The following is a 27,371-nucleotide window of genomic DNA, read 5'->3' on the forward strand; positions in this document are numbered from 1 at the left end:
ACAAAGAATGACTGGATCTCAGGAAAAAAGAGGAAGTAGAACTTGTCAAATACCTGCTTAATAATAGCATCTGACACTATGCCAAGCACTTGTGAGTTTTCTGACACTGCCTTTTCTCACTGAAACCTCACAGCTTGGCTTAGAGGAAGATTTGCCAGGCATCATGCTAAATGCTTTATATATATTATCTCATTTAATGCTCAAGCATCAGGAGATGAAGATAACTTGGATTTGCAACAGGAGCTTAGAGTTTGACTTGTATGCATTGAATCCTGCAGCAGATTGGATAACACAAGGAAAATTCACATTCTGTCATATGAGGCTCTATTGAATGAGATCTATTGTCAGAGCACAGAGCGAATGGCAGAACTGAGATTCCTTTCAGATTATTCCAAAGGCATGCTATCAACTACCATTCATCTGGCCTTAATTTCTCATCTACATTCTACCCTGTTTCTCAGCTTAGTACAGCAGGGCTCCTCTGTGGCTTGGTTTGCTAAATTGTCTAGCTCTCCTTTCCTAGGAGGTATTCCTTCCCTACACATTCTACTCACTTGTAGACAGGCATTGAGCTCCCAGTAGTTCCTATCTAACTTCTGAATTGGACTCTGTATGCAATTGCTGTGTTCTTTCAATACTGTGTTAAGAATAGGCCAGTTTTCCAAGACATTCAAGTGTACATTTCTATGGTGAGTCTGTTTTGTCAAGCACATCAACATATATACATTTAAAAGTCTCAATCATATATCTGGCCTACAGAAAATGCACATATAGTTTTACAGACCACTTACCATACACTGATGGTATGGTAAATGATGGTCCCCTGAAATCTATAGTTCACAGGTTGAGACCACTGTGTTGGAGCAGATGGCTCAGCAGTTGAACAGCTTTGGGTTCAAACCATCACTCTGTAAACACTCACCTCCATGAACTTGATTATGGACCTCAGCCACCACCAAACATAGTCACTACTTTTATCTAAGACTTGTTATAATTTACTCACCTTGCTGAGGACTCCCTGTCACCACCTCCCAAACAGTCCTGCCACTGTGAAGGTCACAAACAATTGAATATGAGTTGATCTCTTATTTCCTTTCCCTCTTACTTTCTTCAGAGGGCAAACATACAGCAGATCAAGTTCCACATTTATTTAAAATATAGGAGCTCAAACTCTTTGGATAGAAGAACTATTCCATCATAGTCTGGGAGACTGGTCACTAGCTACGTCCGGATTTATCAACTGGGCTGCAGTCCTTAAGCCCTGGTCTACCTCCTTTCTGGTACCACCTCTCCATTTTCTGCTAAATTGTCTGCAGTGCCTTGGGTTTCCTTCAGCCTCTTTTGTTTCTGGTGCTACTGTAACAAATTACCACAAATTTAGTGTCTTGAAACCACACCAGTTTATTATCTTATTGTTCTATAGGTCCAAAATCTGAAAGGAGTTTTGCATGGCTAAAATCAAGGTGTTGGTAAGGCTGGCTTCCCTCTGGAGGTTCTAAGGGAAAATGTGTTCTTTGTCTTTTCCAGATTTGAAGGCTGACCTCATTCCTTGACTCATGACCAGTTACCTCTCTGTTTCTGTAATCATGTGGCCTTCTCTGTCTGACTTTCCTGCATCCCTCCTGTAAGGATCCTGAGATTCCACTGGACCAACCTAGAGAGCCTCCCCATCTCAAGGTCACTACCCTTTTCCATGTAAGGTAACACATCCATTTAGGACTGTGACATCTTTAGAACCATTATCAGGTCTACCACACCTTTGTCTTACGGACGACTGTTCAATGAAAAATAAAAATATGGTGGTATTAGAGTGAGCTTGACACTGATGCCAAAGAGATTTGGCTCCACTCTCGAGCCTGACATTATATGTACTGTCAGCATGTCCCTGAGACAATGGTACAGTTGGAACTTTTGATTAATCCACTGATAGCACTCCTAGGTCTAAGACTGTATAACTTGACAAATTTATTTGTATTAAAATATAAATGATGAAGTGATTTTACAGTGGACTACTCTTTTCTCCAAAGGATTGACTTTATACTGAAAGTAATAGCTTGTCAAATTTGATGTGGGAGTATTTAGACAACAAAACACATTCAGAATTATTGGGATCATGTGATGAAGGCAACCAGGCCGTTCCTCCAGTATGAAGGCTTGTCTCACTTGGGGCCAGTCACATACATGACTGTGGAGGCCAAGGTTTCTTAACGTGTTGTTCACAGGCCAACTGCATTAGCATAATTTGGGACACTTGTTAAAAAATCGAATTGTTACAAATTTGATAATAACCCATCTCCCTTTTGTGCTTCCATATTAATTTTCCAGCTAAGAAATCCGAGGCTTAGCTGAATAAAATTTCTTGTGTAAGACCCAGCAATTATAACTAGAGTCTCTTGGCTTCATGGTTAGAGTTCATTGGAAGTTATACCATTTGTATTTTTCTTCTGGGAAAAATTTTTTGACTTGCTTACACTAGACACAGTACTTAGCCTCTACTTTTCAAGAGTCTTAGTAGAAACGGTTGTCAATTGAGCAACCATATTAGAATTATTTTCTAATTGATTTCCATTGTTGATGTTAAATCCTTATATGAAAAGACTTATTTTAAGTAGTATATTTTAGGACCTAGATATAGTTCAGTGGTAGAGTGCTTGCCTAGCATGCATGAGGCCCTGTATTTGATAACCCACACTTAAAAAAATAAATTAATTAAAATTGTTTGATTTGTAAAATGGTAAATCAGTTTTCAAGCAAGTCATGAAATATATTCATCCTTTAAAATATTAAATATCATACTTGACATGAGTCTGTTGATAGTAATTCCATAGGAATATGAGATATCCTGTGTGTTATTTCACAAATCATAGTCTACTATTTATTTTATTCTTAAACATCTCAGTAAATCTTAGTCTTAACATTCGAAATGAATTAACTGTATACAAGTGGTGGGTAAAAATAGTATAGAAAGTGTAATTTTTGCTTTCAAAAACAAAACCTCACCAAATGGTGTTTAGTAGGTTTCGCTATGCTGTCTTCAAGTGTATCTAGGTGACATCCTTCTATCCTCTTCACCCCTCAGCGTCCTTTCCTTTCCCACTGCCTTCCTCCACTGATCTGCCCCTAGACAGTTCTCCATTTACATTCATGTCCTATATTATTATTATTATTATTACTGTCATCATTGTAGACCTACATTCCACAAATGAGCGAGAACATGCAATATTTGGCCTTTCGAGTTTGGCTTATTTCATTTGGTAAGTGATTTGAGACAGGATCTCCCTGTCTAGCTCAGGTTTGGCTGAAATTCACTATTCTTCTGCCTCAACCTCTTGAGTGCTGGGATTACAGGTGTATGTCACCATGACTGTCTCCTGAGTGTAATTTTAATATAGATTTGACTTGTGAACCATATTAATGTTTTACAATTTCTAAAAAGAAAGAAAAACCTAAAAGGGTAGGGAAACTCTTCAAGTTAGTAATCCTGAATATATATCAAATTTACAGCACAAACACAAAGAGAAATAAATAGTCCAAGTAACTTTTACATATGGTATTCTCACTTTATCTCATGAGTTGGATATGTTCTAAAACCAGAATAAATTCCAAAGAGATACCAATATGATAAGTTCCTTGTTAGAAGTGGTATGGATATAGCATTGCTTAACTTGTGTATTATAAGATTAATTGAACGAGGAAGCTTATTGCTCTGGGAACGCAGTGTTCTCACCTAAGTGAAAGGGAAAGAAAACATAGGGTAGGAGAGAAAGAAACAGCTCCTTGCTGAGTATTTGTATACATTTGAGTATGTGTGTTTCTCTGTGTGTGCTCTGCCCAATCAAGTGAAAGGGCTGAGAAGCGGTGATCCCAAATGGCAATGAGACATCACTCAGACCTTGGCTGTTTAAGTGAATGAGGACTAGGGCTTCTTACAAAATTATAGACTCTATATCTGGGATATCTGAATTATTTTATTATGCCAGAAAATAAGAAATTCCCCCAAAAGTTATATACAGAAGTCAAACGGTAAAGGAAGAGGCACCCTCTGGCTCAAACTCTTACCATTTGAACATAGAAAGAATAGTGAAAATCATGAATTATTAAATATTTAAGAAAAGAGAACATAAATCCACAATGATATGACATTTACATAAAGTATATATACATTTGTGTATATGTCCATCTTGTGGGTCTTTTAAAAAATTGCATAACATCATTATTATACATATCTACCTATATAGCGTATGCATATGTACCTATTTATACTAAGTGCTTTAGTAAATATCTTTCACTGTTACTGTGATTTGTGTCTCATAGAACTGAGTATGTCTATACATTCTGAGATGAGTCTTACTTAGTACATGTGTAACTTTTCCGATTGTGATGTGCTTGAGAATTTTTTAGTGTACACTCAACTGTGATCTATTTTCAAAACTTTGTAAGTAGCCGTAGAATGAGTTTAGGAAATACTTGTCCTAATAGTCATTCATCTCCCAAATATTATATAGACTTTTGTGTGTCAGGCCGTGTCCTGTGTAGGATTATAGTGGGCCTGCTACTGGTTGCATAAAGACAGGTCTCTAAGGAGTGCCATTCACATAGTGGTTTATGACAATGGTATCCTTTATGGTTTTCAAAGCCCAAAGTTCAGTGCATTTGTTTGAATCCCCACTTCCTACACATAAAATAGTGAAGAAGGCAAAATTCCAAACCTCTGAAGCTTCTCAGCGTACAGAAAAAATATACACATAACTATGGAGGTACACAACAGTGATAAAAGCAGCACAACAGGTCCACACGGGATCACAGGGAGAAAGACTCACCTCAGAACCAGAAGATGAGGAGGGAATCAGTTATGTCTCTGCTGATACCTGACTTAAAAGGATGGTAGAGAAAGAACAGGAGTGAGAGAGTGGAAGAATGTCCATGCAGAGTTCATCGCAAATTCTTCAGGGTAAAGACAGATGATGGTGCTAGGGCATGGAACTTGTCCTAAGCAGAAGGAAGAGCTGCTAAGTCATGCTAGAGGTCACAAGAAGTTGAGTGACTTTCCCAGTATCACCTACTGTACCTCCTCTTCTGATTAATGGATGAGCATGTTGTATTACAGCAGATTTACTCACATAAATCCCATTATGTACCCTGGGAATTGTTTCATCAATGTCTCTGTTATGGAAGACTTTCAGGTAAGTCCTCATCCTAGAGTTTGCAGTGCTCAAGTAGCAGCACCTACATGCTGCTCACTTTGCACACCCCACGAAGCTTATTGTTGCCCTGAACACATAGGCGATGTTTCAGTTGTTGAGTTGTTGAGGTTCCCATCAATGTGCAAAACTGAAGTATAGATGGTCCCTAACTTACAACATTTCCACTTAAGATTTTTTGACTTTATCATGGCATGAAAGTGATACATATTCAGAAGAACTGTACTTTGAATTTTGATTTTTTTTCCCTAGGCTAGTGATATGTAGTGTGATACTCTTTCTTGATACTGAGTAGTGGCTGTGAACTTCAGGCCAGTCACACAATGATGAGGGAAAATCACTGATACTCTACAGTATACTGTGTGGCCAAGTCACGATGTGATATATTAGAAGAATTAAGTGCACTTTTGATTTACAGTATTTTCAACTTAATGAGGCGTTTATTGTATCATCTCTATAAATAATTGTTATAGAAAGATGTTTGATGAAAGTGTCCTCATAATCAAAGTGCAAAAGTATTCTAGCTTCTTTGGTAGTGTTCTGTTTGCGACTCTCATTTGCTCCTAGTATTAGTAGCAATATAACTCATCTGTAAGTCAAACAAAATTGAATTGATAAAATGATATGAAATTTTCTACCTTCAAAGTTTGAAAAATTCAAAGATTTTCAAATGTTTTGAAAGGTTGAAAGTATTTTGCAGTGAACATCATGTACCCAACATTTGGTTTTTGCTAAATGAGTCAATTAAAAAAGAGTCTTAAATATATTAAGATATGCTTTAATTTATAACAATGTTTATATAATGCTTCATCCATGTAAATTATCTTGTAATTTTATTTTAAAAAATCAAATGTATTTCACATGATTCTTGGCTATCAAAACACTGGGGTCATTTGTTGCTAACGGATTATCATATTTGCTTTCTTCTTTTTACTAGGTTCATGAAATTTTCAGGAATTAAAGTTAGTCCTGAGGGAAGCCCATGAATGTCTAATGCTGGACTGTGGTAAGTCCTCAGTCTTCAGCCATTTTTGCTTGACAATATATACTTAGTGCCTTTGTCCAGGTTGCTAAAAACAGAATTGGTAATTTTCATCTATATTATCTTTTCCTGTTATAGTTATTTTATGTTATATTAGTTTTCTGAATTGTTATTGTGGTTCCAGTGTAGTTATTCAAGTTCTGTTTTTCTTTTGAACTGGCCATTTTGTTGAATTATATTACTAGTTTTAATCTTTTCTTCCACATTTTGCTGTGAAAAAAAATGCAATTGTTTTGAAAAATTGAAAGTATTTTGTACTGAGTGCTCTTGTATCCAACATTCTACCATCAATAATCTATTTGCCAGTCCTTTTAAGCTGATTTTTAAAATTTAATTCTTTTGAATTTTCCAGACAAACAAGTACTAGGCAAAAAATCATTTTTCTTCTATTTGTCAACATGATATTTCTCAATCCTTGGCTAATTTAAGAAATTCTTTATACAGAATGACCATTGCTGACTTGCTCCCATGAGTAAGAATATGTCCGATAATTTACCATTCAGGATGACACCGTTTCAGAGTGATTGGTTTCTATATGCTTTCATATTATGGATGTGTTTTCGTAGCACTAGAAGATTTCTTTATTCGGGATAGATACTGAAATTCTTCAAATCACCTTGGACATTTATTAATAATCATAATTTTTCTCCTTTCATTTTTCTGATTGGCTAATTAATTGGTTGATTAAATATGATCATCCATATTCTACCATTAAAATAGCCTGCCACTAATGAAATAAAACTTAGCTGTTGTTAATATCTTATTCCTTTAGTACACAGATGTCTTGGTCTGTTTGGGCTGTTCCATAACAAAATGCTATGAACTGGGTACCTTATAAACAGCAGGAATTTATTTCTCATGACTCTGGAGACTGGAAAGTTCAAGGTCAAGGCTGATTTGGTGTTTGGTGAGGGCCCACTTTCTGGCTCAGAGGTGATGCCTTGAGCAGTGGAAGGGGTGAGGGGTTCCTCTTGGGCCTCTTCAGGTCACTAATCTGTTCCTGAGGGATCTACCCCCAAAACTTAATCACCTCCCTAAAGCCCTACTACCTAATACCATCACCTTGCAGGGTTAGGATCTTAACTTATAAATTTCACAGGGACACAAACATTTAGAATAAAAAAATGTGTTGGTCTTTAATATTTTATTGAGAATCTTTGCAATTTTAATAATATTCATCAGTAGTTTTGTTTAGATTGGTTTTTGTTGAGTCGAGTTTGCCAAATACTCATACATCTCATAGATAGGTAATACTTGTTTTATAATTTCTTAATCTTTTTCTATGGCCTAAAAGTTAATGTAACATAACAGGAGACTTTCTTGTTTATTGACGATTTGAAATAATTTATCCATATAAAATTCTAAATTCATTTTTTAACTTGAATTTTTTCCTAGAAATTTGTGATTTCACTTTTGAGTTTCTTTCACATTGAGTTGCATATGGGATTATCTAAAGTTTTAAGTATCTACAATATTCATAGTCCTTTTAAGTTATTATTTCATAGTATTTGTAGAATCAAATATGTATCTATTTCTACACTGGATAAGTGCTACAAACTTACAAGGGACTGGTGATATGTTTTAAGTAACCTCTTAAGATATTTGTAATAGATATTTGATTTGTACAAACAAAAAGAATATTAATTGTTTTATAAAATTACATATAGTTATGCATTGCATAATAACATCTTGATCAACAATAAGACTCAAATACATTGTTGGTCCCACAAGATCATATTGCCTTGTCATGTTGTAGTTGTGTTAGTTTGTTTACTATGTTTATGATGTTTGCACAACAAAGTTGTCTTATTAAGTATTTCTCGCAACATGTTCCATTGTTGAGCAACACATGGCTATTTGGACCTGTCTCAGGGGCTAACTGCACTGAGAAGAATAGGGAGGAAGCTGGGAAGGGCCTTTCCTTTTAACTTTACACTGTTCTACACTGCTTTAATGTTCTTACTGTGTGCACCATTCCTATTTTATTATTAAAAATGTGAGCCAGAGTTCACCACATGAGCAGATCATAGTATTAGTGATGATGACTATAATGTTTCTCTTACACTTTTCTGTATTTTAGTAATTCTTGAAAATTATTTTCAGATATATTATTTTAAAATAATAATTATAAAACTTTCTTTTTAAGTTCTAATAAGTTAAAAATAAATCAGAGAGTGGCTAGCTAACCCACCTAGATTCATGAATGTATACCTCTTCATCCACTTCATGCTAATATCAGTCTTTGAAGACCAAGGAGTAGAGGGGATTAGAAGTGTGGTTGCCAAGGGATTCATTTTCAAGTGAAAGGAAACTACTATGGAGCTTTGCAGTCTGACAGTTCTTTCCCTCTTTCTGTCTACCTCCTAGTGATGTGGAAGTGAACACTGAGGAACTGGTAGCCTAGCACTCTCAAAAGATCAAATATAGACTTTATCTTTTGAATGAAAAAAAATTCTTCTTAAATCAAATGAAAGATACTATTAGAAAAATTAGTCTTAGGAATGCAATTGCACTTATTTTGTCATAAATTATGAGCTGATGATTAATGGCTGAGTGCAATTTCCTGTCTATGCCTGTGATACTAGAGAAACTGTGTACTGTGAAACTTTTGATGGTACTTGATCAAAGACTGATGCTGATATGTCAATAATCACAAACTTATTAAGGTGAATCAGGATTGAAGAGAATGGTAACTGTGTGTCTCATTCTTACTTAGTGAAGGCTAGCAAATTCTCTGTATTCTTGTGGAAGATATATACAAAACATCACTGTAAAACATATAGCCTTACCAGATTTAAAACCATAGTGTCCTAGGTTTATATGGCTGACTTTACAATACCAAAAATATATAGAGAAAATGAAAGTTGAAGGGTATAGACAGATAGCAGAAACAGATAGAAGAAAATTAATGACTACTTATGAAAATGTATACACACAACCTGGATCAGTTTATCTGTTTTTTTGAACTTATTATGAAGGGAATTATATAAAATGGACTTGTATTTAACTTCATTACCTCATTTTATGTCTGTGCGGTTTTTCCCTGTTCTTTCATGATGCAATGGTTTGTTGTCTTTCATTCCCATGTAACATTCCCCTTTTAAATTTGCAATTTACTCATTATGCAGTTTGAATGTTTGGGTTGTGTTTAGTTTTTGTCCTTTGTTGAGCATGCTACAGTGTTGCAATACTGTTTTCTTTTGTTCTTTTTCTGTACAATCCATTCAGTGCCATGGTGTATCTATCCATGGGTAGAATTGCTGGCTGTTAGAATTTATGTGTGTTCAGTTTTATTATATGTTCCTAAAGAGTTGTCCCAAGTGGTTATATCAATTCCCAAGTGGTCATGGCACTTCCAACAAGGTCATATGAATTCAAGCCCACATAAGAATTGTAATTGCTCCATATCCTCATTAATGTTTAATGTTGTTATTTCTGTTTTGTTTTAGATATTTTTGGGAGATGTATATCATATTTTATTACTGCTTTCATTTGGATTTCCTTGATGGCTACTGATACTGACCCACTGTGTGTGTGTGAGAAATACCTTTTCTGTGCTTTTTTTTTATTATTATTCATATGTGCATACAATGTTTGGGTCATTTCTCCCACCTTCCCCCACCCCATCACTTACCCCCATGCCCCCTCCCTTTCCTCCCAACCCCCTCGATACCCAGCAGAAACTATTTTGCCCTTATCTCTAATTTTGTTGAAGAGAGAGTATAAGCAATAATAGGAAGGACCAAGGGTTTTTGCTAGTTGAGATAAGGATAGCTATACAGGGAGTTGACTCACATTGATTTCCTTTGCATGTGTGTTACCTTCCAGGTTAATTCTTCTTGATCTAACCTTTTCTCTAGTTCCTGGTCCCCTTCTCCTATTGGCCTCAGTTGCTTTAGTTTCTCTGTGTTGAGGGCAACAAATGCTATCTAGTTTTTTAGGTGTCTTACCTATCCTCATACATCCCTTGAGTGCTCTCGCTTTATCATGTGTTTGCCCTTGATCAAATGTCCGCATATGAGGGAAAACATACGAGTTTTGGTCTTTTGGGCCAGGCTAACCTCACTCAGAATGATGTTCTCCAATTCCATCCATTTACCAGTGAATGATAACATTTCATTCTTCATGGCTGCATAAAATTCCATTATGTATAAATACCACATTTTCTTGATCCATTCGTCAGTAGTGGGGCATCTTGGCTGTTTCCATATCTTGGCTATTGTGAATAGTGCTGCAATAAGCATGCATGTGCAGGTGCCTCTGGAGTAACCTGTGTCACAGTCTTTTGGGTATATACCCAAGAGTGGTATTGCTGGATCATATGGTAAATCAATATTTAGCTTTTTAGTAGCCTCCAAATTTTTTTCCAGAGTGGTTGTACTAGTTTACATTCCCACCAGCAGTGTAAGAGGGTTCCTTTTTCCCCTCATCCTCACCAACACCTGTTGCTAGTGGTGTTGCTAATGATGGCTATTCTAACAGGGGTGAGGTGGAATCTTAGTGTGGTTTTAATTTGCATTTCCTTTATTGCTAGAGATGGTGAGCATTTTTTCATTTGTTTTTTGGCCATTTGAATTTCTTCTTTTGAGAAAGTTCTGTTTATTTCACTTGCCCATTTCTTTATTGGTTCATTAATTTTGGGAGACTTTAGTTTTTTAAGTTCCCTATATATTCTGGTTATCAGTCCTTTGTCTGATGTGTAGCTGGCAAATATTTTCTCCCACTCTGTGGTGTTCTCTTCCGTTTAGAGACCATTTCTTTTGTTGAGCAGAAGCTTTTTAGTTTTATGAGGTCCCATTTATCTATGCTATCTCTTAGTTGCTGTGCTGCTGGGGTTCCATTGAGAAGGTTCTTACCTATACCTACTACTTCCAGAGTATTTCCTACTCTTTCCTGTATCAACTTTAGAGTTTGTGGTCTGATATTTAGATCCTTGATCCATTTTGAGTTAATCTTGGTATAGGGTGATGTACATGGATCTAGTTTCAGTTTTTTGCAGACTGCTAACCAGTTTTCCCAGCAGTTTTTTTAAAGAGGCTGCTATTTCTCCATCGTATATTTTTAGCTCCTTTGTCAAAGATAAGTTGCTTATACTTGTGTGGCTTCACATCTGGATCCTCTATTCTGTTCCACTGTCTTCATGTCTGTTTTTGTGCCAGTACCATGCTGTTTTTATTGTTATTGCTTTGTAATATAGTTTGAAGTCGGGTATCGTGATACCTCCAGCATTGTTCTTTTGACTGAGTATTGTCTTGGCTATTCGTGGCCTCTTGTGTTTCCATATAAATTTTATGGTAGATTTTTCAATCTCTTTAATGAATGTCATTGGAATTTTGATGGGAATTGCATCAAACATGTAGATTACTTTTGGGAGTATAGACATTTTTACTATGTTGATTCTACTAATCCATGAGCATGGGAGATCTCTTCACTTTCTATAGTCTTCCTCAATCTCTTTCTTCAGAAGTTTATAGTTTTCCTTGTAGAGGTCATTCACATCTTCTGTTAGGTTTACACCTAGGTATTTGATTTTTTTTGAGGCTATTGTAAATGGAATTGTTTTCATATATTCTTTCTCAGTTTGTTCATTATTAGTGTATAGAAATGCTAATGATTTTTCTATGTTGATTTTATATCCTGCTACCTTGCTATAGCTATTGATGGTGTCTAGGAGCTTTTGAGTAGAGTTTTTTGGGTCTTTAGCGTATAGGATCATGTCATCTGCAAATAGGGATATTTTGACAGTTTCTTTACCTATTTGTGTTCCTTTTATCCCTTCTTCTTGCCTAATTGCTCTGGCTAGGAATTCCAGTACTATGTTGAATAGGAGTGGAGATAGTGGGCATCCTTGTCTGGTTCCTGATTTTAGAGGGAATGGTTTTAATTTTTCTCCGTTAAGTATAATGCTGGCTGTAGGTTTGTCATATATAGCTTTTATAATGTTGAGGTACTTTCCTTCTATTCCTAGTTTTCTTAGAGCTTTTATCATGAAATGGTGTTGGACCTTATCGAAGGCTTTTTCTGCATCTATTGAGATGATCAAGTGGCTTTTGTCTTTGTTTCTGTTAATGTGGTTTATTATGTTTATTGATTTTCGTATGTTGAACCACCCCTGCATCCCTGGGATGAAGCCTACTTGGTCGTGGTGAATAATCTTTTTGATGTGTTGCTGAATTCGGTTTGCCATTATTTTGTTGAGGATTTTTGCATCAATGTTCATTAAGGAGATTGGCCTATAGTTCTCCTTTTTGGAGGTGTCTTTGCCTGGTTTTGGGATAAGAGTAATACTGGCTTCTTGTGTTATTTTTCTTTGTTTGTTTTCCCCTTTTTGAAATATCCTTGACTTCTACTTCCCAGACTGAACTTGAAGCTTGAAGTTCCATATCTTTTCTGAGAATTCCCCTGGGTAAAAGGAAACATACATGCTTTTCCCCCTTCAGGCTCCCCCACCCCCAAACAAAACACCAAAAAAAAGCACCAGGGTGCTGTCATCAATCTTACTTTGGCTACTAGAAATGTCAACAATTTAATGATGCTGTGATGTCCGTTTTTCTGTTCTAGAGGAAAACATTTCTGCATGTTAGGGAAATTTAAGAAGCATCTTGCATTGAGCAGGGATGAGTGTGGAGTTTGGGCTCTTTGCTACTCACAAATTCTGTGAGTTTTCTGGTAGAACAAAAACAAAAGCCCGTTTTTCACAGAACCAAATCTCTCTACATTACTATCCTGTTGAAGTCGAACAAAACCATACAATACAAAACAAAACAAAAAAGCAAAACAAACAAACCCACAAGGTGTCCCAAGTTCAAATGCAATACAGTTTCAGTAAGTTTCTCAGCAGGCAGGTGTAGTTTGGTTGTTTTCTCATCAAAGGTAGAGAGAGAGAAATAAAAGAGTCTGGAGACAGTTCTGTGAATGGCTATCTGTGGCTGTGGTTTGCCTGCCCGCAGCTGTCAGCCTGCTGTTGCTGGTGGCGTTATTTATGCAGATCTCGGAGGTGAGCTTAGCACTCACCTGGCCCTGCAGGCTTTCTTTACTCAGAGCTCTCCTGTGTGCGAGCCACTGCTACAAGCTTTCCCCTTTCCAAGCACAATGGGGTAGGTAACACTGTACCTGCTTTCTCAGGCTGGCTTGTTTATTTACAGCTCATGTGGGAAGTGGGTCTTCCCCCCTCTTCTGTGTAGTTTTCCTCCCACTGCCACTTTTACAAGCTTTCCCGCTCCTGGTTGCTAGGCATGTGCCACCGCTCCTGCTTTCTCCAGCCAGCTTGTTGTGAGGGATTTCTCCTCCCCCCTCTTTGGCACTCAGGGTGCCCTGCCCTCTTTGCTACATGTCTTTTTTGTTGTTATTTCTTATTATTCAGTTTTTTTTCTCTTTTCCTTGGTGGGGGTTGGTCTGTCTAGGTGCTATGCTGATTTGGCCCAGGGTTGTCTGTGGGAGTACCATGCACCGCTTAGTTCACCTTGTGGTCCCCATCTTCCCAAGCTGTCTGGGTGCTGCCATCTGGCAGTGGCATGGTAGCCCTCCTGGTTTCTCCATTTAATGTGAAGTGGGAATGTTACACTGGGCTTGAGGTGTGGAGGATTCAAAGTTTTGCCTCTTCTTGGAGGTTTTTCCTGTAAGGTGTATTTCCAGCGTCTCTCCAAGATTTTACTTTAGGAGGCACACTTTCTGCTTCCTCCCTCTAGTCGCCATCTTGGAATCTCCTGTGCTTTTACTCATTAAAAAAAACCTTAACTGTCTACATTTTCTTACCAATTTGCATGACATCTTTCTATACTCTGTGAGTGTCCCATCAGTTATATGTATTGAAAACCTCTTCACTTGGTGGTTTGTCTTCTTTGTGTTTTAATAGTAACTTTTTGTGAATGGAAGCTTTACCTTATCATGAAAGTCCAGCTTCTGAACTTTGTTTGTGTGTGATGCTCTCTGTCTTAAGAAGTCTTTAACAGTTTCAAGGTCATGAAGATGACCTTTAAACCTTTGTTTAAACAAGCATTTTAGTTTTTTCTTTCATATTTCAGCCAATCCATCTGGAGCTGATATTTATGTTCTGAGTCTAAGGGTCAGGGTTCCCCATCCCATAGGATTAACTAATCCAGCACCATTTATTGAAAAGTTATTATTCCATACAACACAGTAGAGGCATTGCTGTTATAAAGCACAGGCAACTACATGTTTGAACCTGCTTCAGAACTTTCTCTTGTGTCAACAGTCCACTTGTCTATTTTTGTGCAAATACAATAGTGTTTTGTTATTATATCTTATAACAAATTTGACATCTGATAGTACTAAATTCTCCATTTTTTCCAGAAAATAACCTTTTTTTCACTTCTCATTCTTTCTGTTATTATTTGAAGTTTAGAATGAGCTGATTTCTATCCAAAAGAAAACTGCTGAAATTTTGATTTTGGATGGCATTGAATCTATATATCAATTTGAGGTCATGTAACTTTACAACATTGCATCCTTGAATAAACATAATATTAACCTACACTTCTGTAGATCTTATTTTTTCTTGGTGATGTTTTGAGCATTCTTTATTGCTTTCCTTTCATTAGACTTACTACCAGGTGTTTGATGGTATTTAAAGCTGGTAGAACTGGTACTTTGAAGTTTTATTTCTAAATGTTGGTGTATTATAAAATATCCATTTGTCTTGCTAAGGGTTAATTTGCATCTTAACATATTACTTAAAAATAGTGGTAAGTCTGTGTCCTCATTTCCAATCCTTTTATCTTTCATTTATTTTCCTAGACAGGCTTTTGAGGATGGTGTTGAATTGAACTAGTTTTAGTTTGACATATGATGATAGGAAATCTCAAAAGGAAGTACTTCTATATTTCATCAGTAAGGTATTTATTGCAAATTTTTAAAGTTATCTATGTACTGTTAGATTCTTCTTTTTCTAGTTTGCTGAAATTTTTTCTCCCTCATAAAATGGAATAAATTGTTAATATCATCTAAACTGTTGGATTTATTGCCATAAAGTTGTTCAGTGTCTCGTTCCTTTTTTAATTGAGTAGACTAAATTTATGCCCAGTGAATTGCACAGACCTTAAGTTTATTACTTGGTATATTTTGCCCACATTTCAGCAACACTATCATGACATAGAATATTTTCATCAGTAAAAAATTCCCTTATGTCCCCTTCGATCACTCTCTAACATGCTTTTGACTTTTTTCATAGATTACTTAGCTTTTCCTTTTCTTGAATAGTACAATTGTCTTTATTTGGTGTGGGTTTCTGGATTTTTTTTTATTGTTCAGCAATGGCAGTGAAGGAGTAGGCCAAAGTTTGTCAACTATCATTGACAGTTGGGTTGTTCCCAGTTTAGGGCTTCAGTTGTTAAAGCAACAATTAACCATCTTGTAAAATTCATTTTGTTAACATATGTGTTCATTCCTCTTGGGTAAACAGGAGTGGAACAATTAGATCATAACATAGACCTTGAGTTGCTATAGAGAGTTTTCTAAAGTGATTTGTTTATCTCGTGCTCCAATGAGCAATGTGTGAGTTTCAGTTGTCACCTCCTCACCATTGGATGTTGTCAGACTTTTCAATTTTATCTATCATAGGGTTGAACTATGCTATCTCCTTTCTTTCCTACTTATAATGTTGAGTTCCATTTCAGATGCTTATTAATTCTTACATATTTTATGAAGTGCCTTAGCCCACTTGGGACGCAATACCAAATAGAAATACCAATAGAAAAATTCAGTTCTCACAGTTTTAGAAGCTGGGAAGTAGAAGGTCAAGGTGCTGGCATGTTCATTGTCTGGTGAGGGCCCACTTTCTGATAGATGGGTGTCTTCTCACTGTTTCATCACAGGGAGAAAGAATGAGGTATCTCTCTTGGGCTTCCATTTTAAGGGCACTAATCATATCCATAAGAGCTCTGCTCCTATAACTAATCACCTCCAAAAGGTTCTACCTCCTAATTCCATCACCTTGGGGGTGAGGATTTCAACATACAAATTATGGGAAGACATGAATATTCAGAGCTTAGTATGTAGTGTACATTCAAAATTTTTTGCTCATTTAAACAATTGTATTAATTTTCATTTTATTGTTGATTTTTAGAAGTTTTAAATGTATTCTGAATAGTTCTTTGCCCTCCCCCCCACACAGAGTTAGTGGGAAAACTTTGCTACTCTCCAGAATAGAATTTGAAATACCTATTATCACTTCATTTTAATTTCACTTAGCAATAGAAGATGGTTGCATTTTAATAACAGTTGTATTAATGTTCACATTAAAAATAATATTGTATAGATCAAGTCTGATGGCTCACTCCTGTAATCCCAGCTACTTGGGAGATGGAGGTGGGAGGATCACAGTCCAAAGGTAGCCCCAGGTAAAAGCATATAAGACCTTATTTGAAAAGTAATTCAAACAAAAAGGGCTGTGGGGTGGGACTCAAGTGATAGAGTACTTGCTTATTAAGCACAGGCCCTGAGTTCAAAACCCCAGCACTGCAAATGATAATAATAATAATAATATTGTGTGTTTTATAGCTGTTTATAATTTCCTTTATAGATGAACATATTAATGAGGGAAAGTTAACATGTATAGTGTCAAGTGTATGTATACATATATGTATGTCAGTAAAAATTTTAAAAAATTCTCATTTTCAATAAGCTTTTTATTAGAAAATAGATTTGATTTAGAGAAAAATTGAAAAAAAACTGACAAATTGATATAAATGGGATATTTTTATCTCCCCCTGCCCCAATGCTAACTTCCAATGTGATATTAGGAAGTGGGGCTTTAGGAAGTCATTAGGTCATGAGTGTAGAGCTCTTGTGAATGAGATTAGTGTCTTATAAAAGAGAGCCCAGAAGGTTCACTTACACTTTCCACTACATGCAGATATAGTGAAAAGATGGCCTGTACCAGACAGAGTCTGCTGTAACCTTGGTCTTGGACTTTCTAGCCTCTAGACTGTGAGAAATAAACTCTTCTTGTTTATAAGTCACTAGTGTCTGATATTTTTTTATAGCAGCCAGAATGGATTAAGGCAAAAAGCAAGAGAATATGTATCTATAAATATAAACCCATAAATCGATACTTACCTGTCTGTAACTATGACTATCTCCCTCCGTATCTATATTAAGCTGAACATGAGTTTATACTGGTGTATCCACAGGGATCATTCTGCCCTTTTCTCCTTGCCTTTCTGTACCCTTTCACTCCAGCAGTGTGACACCTGGCTCCCATTGCTGCCATCCACTTACTTAAGTGATTCCAGCACATGTGCATTGTGGTTTCAGAACAGTCTGTACCCTTAAACCAAAGGACAGTGCTCTGTGTAGTTCCATTTGCCTTTAGTCTTACAAGCTCTAGTCATCTCCACAGTTCCTCAGGTCTGTACCTTCTATCCCCCCAGTTTTATGAACTTGTGAAACAGCTCTTTGGTCCCAATAAGCATTCCATTCTGAGATTCTCTGAATTTCTCAATAATTTTTTAAAAAGACTTCATCTATCTTAAAATTCTCTCTTTCTGTAAAGTTCTATGGGTTTTGACAAATGCCTAGCATCACACATACACTATTACTTGTACTATAATAGAAAATAGATTTAGCTCACTAAAAATCACATATGCTTTATTTTTTACTCCTTTACCGTGAATCTCTGTCAGTCACTGTATCTACTGTATTACAGTTTGTGTTCTTGATATCATATAAATGCAATCATACAGAATTATGGCTGATCTCTTTCACTTACATGCATCTAAGAATCACCCATGTCTTTAGGTGGGCTGATACATCTTAATCTTTTTTTAATCACCAAATAAACTTTCATTCCATTGATGCATCTCAGTTTGTTATCTACTCACCTATTGGACACCTTGGTTGCTTCTGGTTTTCAGAAATTATGAATAATACTGCTATAAATATATGTGCGCAAATTATTACATAGACATAAGTTTTCCAATTAATTGGGTCAATATATAAGAGATTTTAAGAAACTGACAAGCTCTCTTCTCTACTGTGTCATCTTGCATTTCCACAAGTAACGAAGTTCTTTTCCTTTCTCTGCATAATCACCAGCAATTGGTATTGTCAGTATTTTGGATTGTAAACATCTTAATAGGCAGGTATGTAGTTGTAGTTTCTTATTGTTTTAACTTGCATCTCCCTAATGACAAATGCTCGTAAGCATCTTTTTTTATGCTCATTTGTCATTTGTATATCTCATGACAGATCCTTTTTGGCATTTTTCCACTGGGGGGTTGTTTTCTTATTGCTGGGTTTTTGGAGTACTTATATGTTTTAGATACAGATCCTCTATTAGATATGCATTTTGTAAATCTTTTCTCTCAGTGTACACTTTATATTTTTGTTTTCTTAATACTATCTTTCCCAGAGCAGAAAAACTTAATTTTAATGAAGTCTGACTTACTAATTTTTCCCTAGGGATCAAGTCTCCAAAACTCATCACAAAAACTAAGGTCATATATATTTTCTTCCATGTTTATTCCATAAATTTTATACTCTTGCATTTTATATTTAGGTCTGTGAATCATTTTGAATTAATTTTTTGTGTGAAGTGAAAGGTCTTTGCTTATGTCCAACTTTCTGCATATGGGAATCTGATTATTCCAGCAGCATTTATTAAAAACACTATCCTTTTTTCCCCTGAGTTGCCTTTGCACCTTGGTCTACTGTCAGTTAACTCTATCTGTATGGGTCTAGCTCTGGGCTTTTAATTCTGCTTCATTGGTGTATGTGTCTATTCTTTGACAAATACCAAACGCTCTTGATGATGATAGCTTTGTAGTAGAACTTGAAGGTGGGTAATGTGAAAACTTCACTTTTGTTCTTCTTCAGTATTGTATTAGACAGTCTAAGTTTTCTGTCTTTCCACATAAATTCTGGAATCAGCTTCTTTATCTACTAAATGGGTCGCTGTGGCTTTGGTTGGTATTCTTTGAACTCCATGGATCAATATTGCAGGAATTTACATCTTAGGGATATCAAGTTTTCCGACAGGAACATGGAATAAGTTTTCATTTATTTAGACCTATTTCTGTCATCAATATTTTATACTTTTCTCTGTATAGATTCCATATGTATTTTGTTAATCCAAGGATCATAAATCCAACTATCTCCAGGAGACAAAATGAAGTGGGCTCAGGATCAACCCACTGTCTTTTCTAGTTAGCTTGCTTTCCCCATGATAGACACATTTGTCCTAGAAATGTTTTATTTTACAATTCTGTTATTTAAGAAATACTGCATATACATAATGAAAAATGGGTAGCAACTATTAGTTTCAGAAAGATAATTGAGATTGATTATCTGTGCTGAACTGAAATGTGCATTTCCTCAGAAATAGGCACCAGCCATTCATCCACAGGTAAGGGAGGCTCAACCTTGCAATTTTTCTTCTCAAGAAGAACTAAAATCATTTTTATGTGAGATAGCCTTCTTTATAAATGCTAGTAATTACCCAAAGTTTGTTTTCTCTTAATTTTTATTAAATATAGAAACAGAATCAGATATGTTAGGCAATTAAAAATCAAACATATTTTTGTTTTCTAGATCACATTTTTTCCATTATCCTGAGCTTCTGCCCAGTTGATTGTACCAATTATCTTGTTAGTGTAGTAGGAAAGAGTTTTGGCTTTAAAATGACCAGGTAAAATGTGGTTTTGACACATAACATTTTCTTATTTATTACCTCATAACAGATTTACCACAAACTTGTTTTAAATGACACATATTCTCTCACAGTTTTTGTGGTAAGGAATTTTGGCATGGATGAGCTCAGTTTCTCACAGGGCTTATTTAAGGTGTCAGCTGGGCAGGAGTCCTGTCTGATGTTTGAGTGACGAAGGATTTACTTCTAAGTTTCTGGGGTTGTTGGTGGGATTCAGTTCCTGTTAAGTTGTTGAACTTAGAACCTCAGCCTCTTGCTGGCCATAGGTTGAAGGCTGATCTGAGTTCTTTGTTATGTAGGCTGTATAGAGCAGCTTACTTCATCAAAGCTAGCAATGCAGAGAATCAATGGTTAATGTCTGCTAGCAAAGTAGAAGTTAAGATATTATGCAAGGTAATTAAGGAAGTAGCATCTTATCTACCTGCCTTATTCTCTTGATTAGAAGCAGGTCATCTGTCCTTCAGTCACCCAAGGAGTGGAGATAGGGATAATGATTGGACTATCTTAGAGTTTGTCTACCATAGCTAGTCTCAAAGATAGATACTTTTTCAGAGATGCATACATACCTTTGTGGTCACCTTAGCCATAATGAAACAGCTGAAAATGACCAAACAAGTATAATGGGGTATGACTTAACAGGAGGAGTCAGGGTTTGCAATTAGTCGTATCCACTTTTGAGGAGCAGAAGCTCTCACGAAGAATGTTTTGCATAATGGACAGCAAAACCAGTAACAGTCCAATTATGGTCCAAAGAGAGCTCTGAAACTGTATCTCCTTAATGACCCAATGGTAGCAGAGCACAGATGCAGAATCTGGCCAATGAGGCAGGTATTCACAGGTGTTCACAGGTGTTCATAGGCTAGGGATTTTTTAGTAGGTACCATGTGCCTGTCAAGGTATGGGGACTTCTAGCAGTATTCCAATTCCTGAATGAGACTTAGGAGAACATGTGTAATGCTATGGCATGAATGTGTCTCCTTCAATACTCAGGTGTTGCCATTGTGACAGTATTAAGTGATGGGATCTTTCAGAGGTGATTAGTCCATGAAAGTTCCTCCTTTGTGAATGGAATTAAGATTCTTTTATAAGAGGATTTGTGCAGCAGAGGATTCGATTCTGCTTTTGCCATGCAAGGACATGCTGTGCCTTCCCTCCTGAAGATGCAGACAGCTGAATCCACTGCTGCTTTCCTCTTGGACTTCCCAGCCTCCAGAAGTTTGAGAAATAAATTTCTGCCTTTTATAAAATACCTGATCTCAGGTATTGTGTGACAGCAGTACAAAATGAATTAAAATGGGTAAGGAGCCAACAGGGGAGAGAATAGAAAATAAAGATATGAGTCTAAGATTAAAGTCAGTATTTAAATACCAGAATAGGGAATATACTTCAGGAGAGGGTTTAGGAATAAGCCACATTGTTCTCATCACTAAGGTACAAGGTCAAGACTAGCTCAGGTGAGTCCTGGAGCATTTAGAGTTCTTATCTCCTTAAATTTCATCTGCCTAGGACTCTAGGGATTGGAATGGAATTAAATGTATAGTTATGGGGAGAGGGAGCCCCCAAAGTGAAAACCTTGCAGGGTCTTTTCTTAGGGGACTCCTTGAAGGCCTCTAGGTGTGTGTGTAGGAGGGGCTGGTAACATAAACAGCCTCACTTTGAGCTTCCTTTTTTTTTTTGCCAATTTGACACACCATCTCCATGGCCTCAATACTCTAGTTTTTTAAGGACATTTCTACTGTAAACTTCTTTCTCACAGTGGAATAAGAGGTCTTATTTCTTAAACATAAAATGTTAAATATGTTGGGACAGGTGGAAGAGTTAAGTAGGAAAGTGGTGTTCTCTGTCTTCTGAAATCACATGTACGTATGTGGCCTTTAGAGAAAGGTCATCTGGCCTCTCACTTATTGATCAACTATTTGTTGAGCTGCCATGAATTATACTAGTGCTGGAATAGAATTATTCTTAGCCCCCTGAGGTGTTAGACTTACCAATGAGTTACCCACACATGGTAGTTACAACTCCAGTTACAGCCTAGGAAGGGGGACTACATGATGTAATGGGTTATTGTAAAAGAACAGACCATAAGGACTCTTTTATGCCAAGTTAAGCATTTTACTGTTTTTCTTAAAAACATTATTAGGATGGAGGGGGAGGATATTTGCATTTTAAAAGATCGCTCTACCTGCATAGTTAAGGATAGATTGAAGAGGGGCAGGAGAGGGTGTAGGAAGAGCAGTAAGATGGTTATCACAGCAAAAGACAATACAGCCTGGGCTAGGGTGGTGCTACCAGAAATACAGGAACTAGATGTAAAACTTGCACTAGGAGGTAAAACCCAGCAGGCATTAATGAGATGGTACTTACATGACCAAATGGATGTTTTTTCTATGTATTGAGAGAAATAACACTGAAGAGATGCATGTGTTTTAGAGAGAGAGCAGGTCATGAGTTTAGGGTTTGGTCTGTGGATTTGGGGAGATTGTTGAAATGCCCAAAAGGCAGGGAGAGGTGGGTAGTTGCTAGATGGGTCTGGAACTCAGAATGCAGGCTTGGACTACAGATAAATCTGATAATAGCTGGCAGATCCTTGCCACAGGTGACCATTCCCAGGGCAGAGCATACAATGAGAAATAAAGGGAAATTCAAAGAGAAATAAATGGACCAGAATGTCACATTTAATTCAGAAAGGCTCCTGGGTCACCCGAGGTTTGGCAAAAGCATTGATCCAACTTGATTTTTTTCACCAACTATATATGCAGACCTTGGGCCCAAAACCTTTCTCTGGGGATAGTCTAGTAAGTATGTAAACTGAATAAAGCATTTTATTTCAAAGGACTATAAATTTGAAGAGCATTTTTATGTCATAAAGCCAATTAGAAGTTGAAAATTCAAATAGCTATGTGGGTGGGAAACAGGAAGTATCTATATTAAATTGTGTTTTACTTTCCAGACTGAATTAAAATAATTTCTGAAAAGATGAATAACACTTTTTATTCACATGGGAACAAGGGCATATTGCTTCAAAATGTGTTATAACTGTGCTTGATAATGGGGTCTTTTTCCATCCTCTCAGTTCAGAGAAAATAATTCCTCCTATTGGAAGAATTTTTCTTAAACATGGAGCTCAAAAGGCAGAAATTAATTTAATCAAATAGCCAGTGTCTGAATTGCTTCATGTGTTGACTTCAAATACTGACAGAGAAATGCACTTAAGGATGGATAGTGAGTCATGGTGCAGACAGCAGACAGGAACTTTCTGAAACTATTAAAGACAGTTTGCTTAGAGGATTTTTAATACTTCAAAAAAAGAAGTTTTGTTTCCTCTGCTTTAAAGATCTCTAAATAGGACCATTTAATCAGTCTTCTTTTGGGAGGTATTCACTGTCTAATCTGTCTCAAGTTCATTCTCCTGTTTAACCAAAGTTACTCTTGCTCCACTTAGGGCCATTTTTTTTTTCTTACTTTGAAAGACAGATGGGTGTCTAGAGTGTTTCCTATAATAATTCTTCAGGGGAGTAAGGTGATTAGTGAGGCCAAGCCTCAGGGTTGTCATCCAAGCCAAAAATCACCATATAAAGGAGCAGCGTGCAATTTTGTACTTAATGTATAGAAGAAAAAGGAAGCGGTAGTACAGAGAAGGAAAAACCCTTTCCTTCTGCCTTAGGTTAACTGGCTAGAGCCTTGCAAAACAGACTGAAAAAAGACAGATGAACAACAGAAAAGACATGAAAATTCTATTTGACATTATGTTTCTCATAACACAGGGGCTTTATTAGGAAAGAAGTGAAGACCAAGGAGAGACAGGTCTGAGAGGTGCCATTTTGAAAAAAATACATTATAAATTACAGAGATGTGACAAGAAAAAGGGCAGACTTTATGCTTGTAGAGGTGATAAATTGTGGGAAGGGAAGTCTATGGGGCAGACCTAATGGAATACAAGCTTGATTTTAGTTAGTGTTTTTTTGTGTGCAGGACTCTTTTGATGTCAATTTCCTTTCTTTATCATGGTCACATATCTGCACTGCGAGAGTAGACCTGTGCCACTTGTCATTTTGCAGGATTTTCTGCTTTTTGTCAGATAATGGAAGTTTGGGGAAGGCTTCCTTCTGCATCTGTGGAATTGCACATTCCTTCAGCTCAAAATAGTCTTTATGCCAAAATGGTGTGTTGTGATCCCCTGCATTACCACCAGCAACGGTTAGTGACGACCCACAGGGGAAACAACTCCAGCTCACAGCCTGCCTTTCCTTCTCCTGCAAGTCCCTTTTCCAAATCTTCAATATGTATTTTACTCTTCTGTTTGTTCTATTAAGTGTTTACATTAGAAGTGGATATGTAGAAAGGTGGTTCCATATGTGCAAAGATAAATTGAAGCAGATCCTTCCTCTTCATCCTGGGCTGACTGATGGCATCCATTTGTTCTTTTAAGAAGTGCTTATCCAGTCTCTAGTTTTTGCCTGGCACTGTTAATCATTCTAGGGGTACAACTGAGAAAATAAACATCAAAATATGGATTTTCCTCATGGACCATGAATGAACTGGAATGATTGCATATGTTGCTCCAGAACTTGGAAACTGGATTGTGTTCAAGAATTTAATCTTCACTTAGCACTGCAGTGCAGGTGGTTTATAGTCAGTCTTTCAACTAGTACTCACTGAGTTTACATTCATGCATAGACACGCGTTCCTTGGACTCTCATGGAGCTGGTAATCCAGCTAGGAAGAAGAAATCAAAACCGATCATTGTTTGACGACCTAAGGCATCAGATTTTACAAGGCCAACTTGTAAATTCCTTGTTTTTACAAGGATGAATGCTTGGTATGGACCCTTAGTTCAATGCAAAGATTTCTGAGGAAATATTCTCTAAATTATTATAAAAGATTTTCTTTTCCCTTCATGATGTCAGTTGGTAGAGTATACTTAATGTAAAAAATAACTTGATGTCTGTCTGTATTCTTATCAACTAATAGAATCTCTGTGGTAACATGGTATAAAGTTCTACTCTCCTTCATTCTGGAAATTCTTCGTTCTGAATCAGTTTAGGAAGATCTCAGGCTTTCATTAAATTTGTTAAACCCAGTGATTATTCCATATGGTTAAGTTTATTAGAAATACACTTCTGAGCAACAAAATGTGGACAATTCATGTTCCAGAAAACTTCAACCTCTTCTAATTTATGCAAATAGCATTTTTCTTATTAACTTGCTTTTAAGTATTGTATTAAATACCAACCATCTGTCATCTATAAAATGCTGTTATTATTCCTTGATCATATACAAAACCATTGAGCTGAAAACCTTGCATGAAGGTGAAAGAATATTTAAGGCTGATGATAAAGCCTTGTGAAAATCTTTCCTATTGACTTGGATACCTTTCATGCTGCTTCATAGAAGATGACACTAATATAATGTTGGTACAGAAATGTCAGATTCTCTAGCAGCTGCTGGAACCCAGACTCCCAAACTTTTGCCACTTTACTGAATCCTGGTAAACTGTCTACACTTGTGAAATGACCATTCTGTGTGGTTTTGGAAATGTTTGAACAAAGAGGGAAAAATGTGTTGCTAAAGGGATCTAAAAATCTCTTTATAAAGAGATTGTAGCAGACAACCTGTGGGGTACCATCCATCAAGAGAGACTGTCATTTCTTTTGGCCCCATATTTGTGAGGAATGAGCCACCCACATTTGTACTAATAGAAATCCCTACACTCTTGACAATAAATCCTTAGTTACTTGGTAGACAAATATATGCTAGTTGGAATCTCTTTCTAGGGTTTTTAGAATCGGGATATGAAGGTAGCTGGTAAGTGTTGAAATAAGGACTGGATAATAATGATAGAACGTAGGAGACATGAATTAAACTTAGGAGCTACATAGTAAAGATGTGGAGGTGCAAATCTATACCGAATGGAAGGAATGAAGCCAAGCGGACAGAAGAGAGGAGATCTGAGATTAGGAGCTGTTTGATGGTTCTGGTTCCTCTAGTCGAAGTGGCTGTGAAATGCTCACTCTGGAACCAAAATGGGAAGTCAAATTTCCCCAAACCACAGTGCAAGTGGGCGAGGTAGATGCCCATCCCCCTGGAAAACCAGAGAGTCATTATCAGAAGGGGAGAGAGTGAATGTCAGACAATAAAACAATGAGTGTCCTCTACTGTTGGAGAAACAAAGAGAGAATGTTTAAGTAACTGAAAGTTTTCCTGATTACCTAAGGAAAGTGCCCATAAGTGACGTGATGGGCAACTATAGAATCTCAAGTTTTGGGGAAGTTTTTAAATGTAAAGGATAAAGTATGTAATTATGTTTTGATCTTCATTAATGCTGATTTTGTGCTCATTTGACTGATTAGGCTGATATTTGCCTCATGTGTGTAATAAAGAAGTTTACTGAGAAACTGTCCTAAGATAGTTACTATTTTCCCACTTAAACAAATACATTAGGAAGCAGTTTGCTAATATCCATTTACTTCATGCAAATATTATAAATTATTATAAATGTGATTTTGAGACTCACATCTAAACCTAAAACAATGTTTAATGTAATCACATCTTGGTAGTATTTCCCCAAGGTATTTGGATTTCATAAAATTCTCCTTGGTTTTCCTCCAGTTTTGATTCTCCATTGAGTTGTAGAAGACTTTGGTTTTGAGCTACTGATATAATTTATTTATGCCATTTTAAGAATTATTCTTGGATTTTAGGAATGAGGTCATACCTGTATCTTTTGCTTCTTTGGTCTATTACTCATCCATTTTGATTTACCATAAGTTTACCATCTGCTTCTATAAGCAGGAAAAGTTATGCAGGGAGAGAGGCAGTCAGCTCTTGTTTGATTAAAGGAACTTAATAGCCTTCTCTACTTGTATGAAAGCTAGGGGACTCTGTGACCTTCACAATGATAGACAACAGCCATTGAAAGCATACCTACTGCTATTCCTTTACAGTGCTGGAGGAAGACACTCATGTAGGAGAGCTGGCCTGCCCAAAGTCACAAAGCTCATAGCTGTAAGGGCTGGGTGGGACATGCCAGATGGATACATCTACACAGAGGAGGAGAGCACAGCCCTGCTATCCTGAAAGTTTGTGTCATATAGAGCTGATCTGCACTGCAAGCTTGTAGCTTGCCCATTGAATACCAGCTTGGTGAAAAGCCAGATCTTTGGTTCTCGTGACTTCTAAGAGTCATGGTGTTACCCACTTGGAATTCATTCTTTACCCTCTTTGTTAAAATATCACAGCAATTTCAATACATCAACAGTAGTGTGTGTGCGTACACATGCATGTGCACAGACACAAACACACTTATCATGCCAGAAATATAGATAAGTGAGGACAAGTGATTCATACTGTATTAGTCACACTCCAGAGACATAGAAGCAACATGGTTCATGTGTGTTTGTATTGGCTCATTCCAATTACAAGGCTGGGAAACCCCCACAGTCTTCTGTCTGCAAGCTGGAAA

The 27,371-nt window shown here is 36.7% G+C and overlaps 1 protein-coding gene across 2 annotated transcripts in view; it reads left to right on the forward strand.

Moving 5' to 3' along the window:
- Kcnn2 (potassium calcium-activated channel subfamily N member 2) overlaps positions 1 to 27,371 on the forward strand; it is a 453,460-nt gene that overhangs the window by 37,223 nt on the left and 388,866 nt on the right. The window contains exons 2-4 of one of the 2 annotated variants that reach the window (XM_074056970.1): positions 1,528 to 1,695; positions 3,188 to 3,254; positions 6,139 to 6,207. The gene's annotated coding sequence lies outside the window, so the exon portion shown is untranslated. The remainder of the gene's footprint in view (positions 1 to 1,527; positions 1,696 to 3,187; positions 3,255 to 6,138; positions 6,208 to 27,371) is intronic. The other variant, XM_074056969.1, reaches the window with a different exon arrangement.

The sequence above is a fragment of the Castor canadensis genome, chromosome 16 (assembly GCF_047511655.1).
Source record: "Castor canadensis chromosome 16, mCasCan1.hap1v2, whole genome shotgun sequence".
Classification (NCBI taxonomy): domain Eukaryota; kingdom Metazoa; phylum Chordata; class Mammalia; order Rodentia; family Castoridae; genus Castor; species Castor canadensis.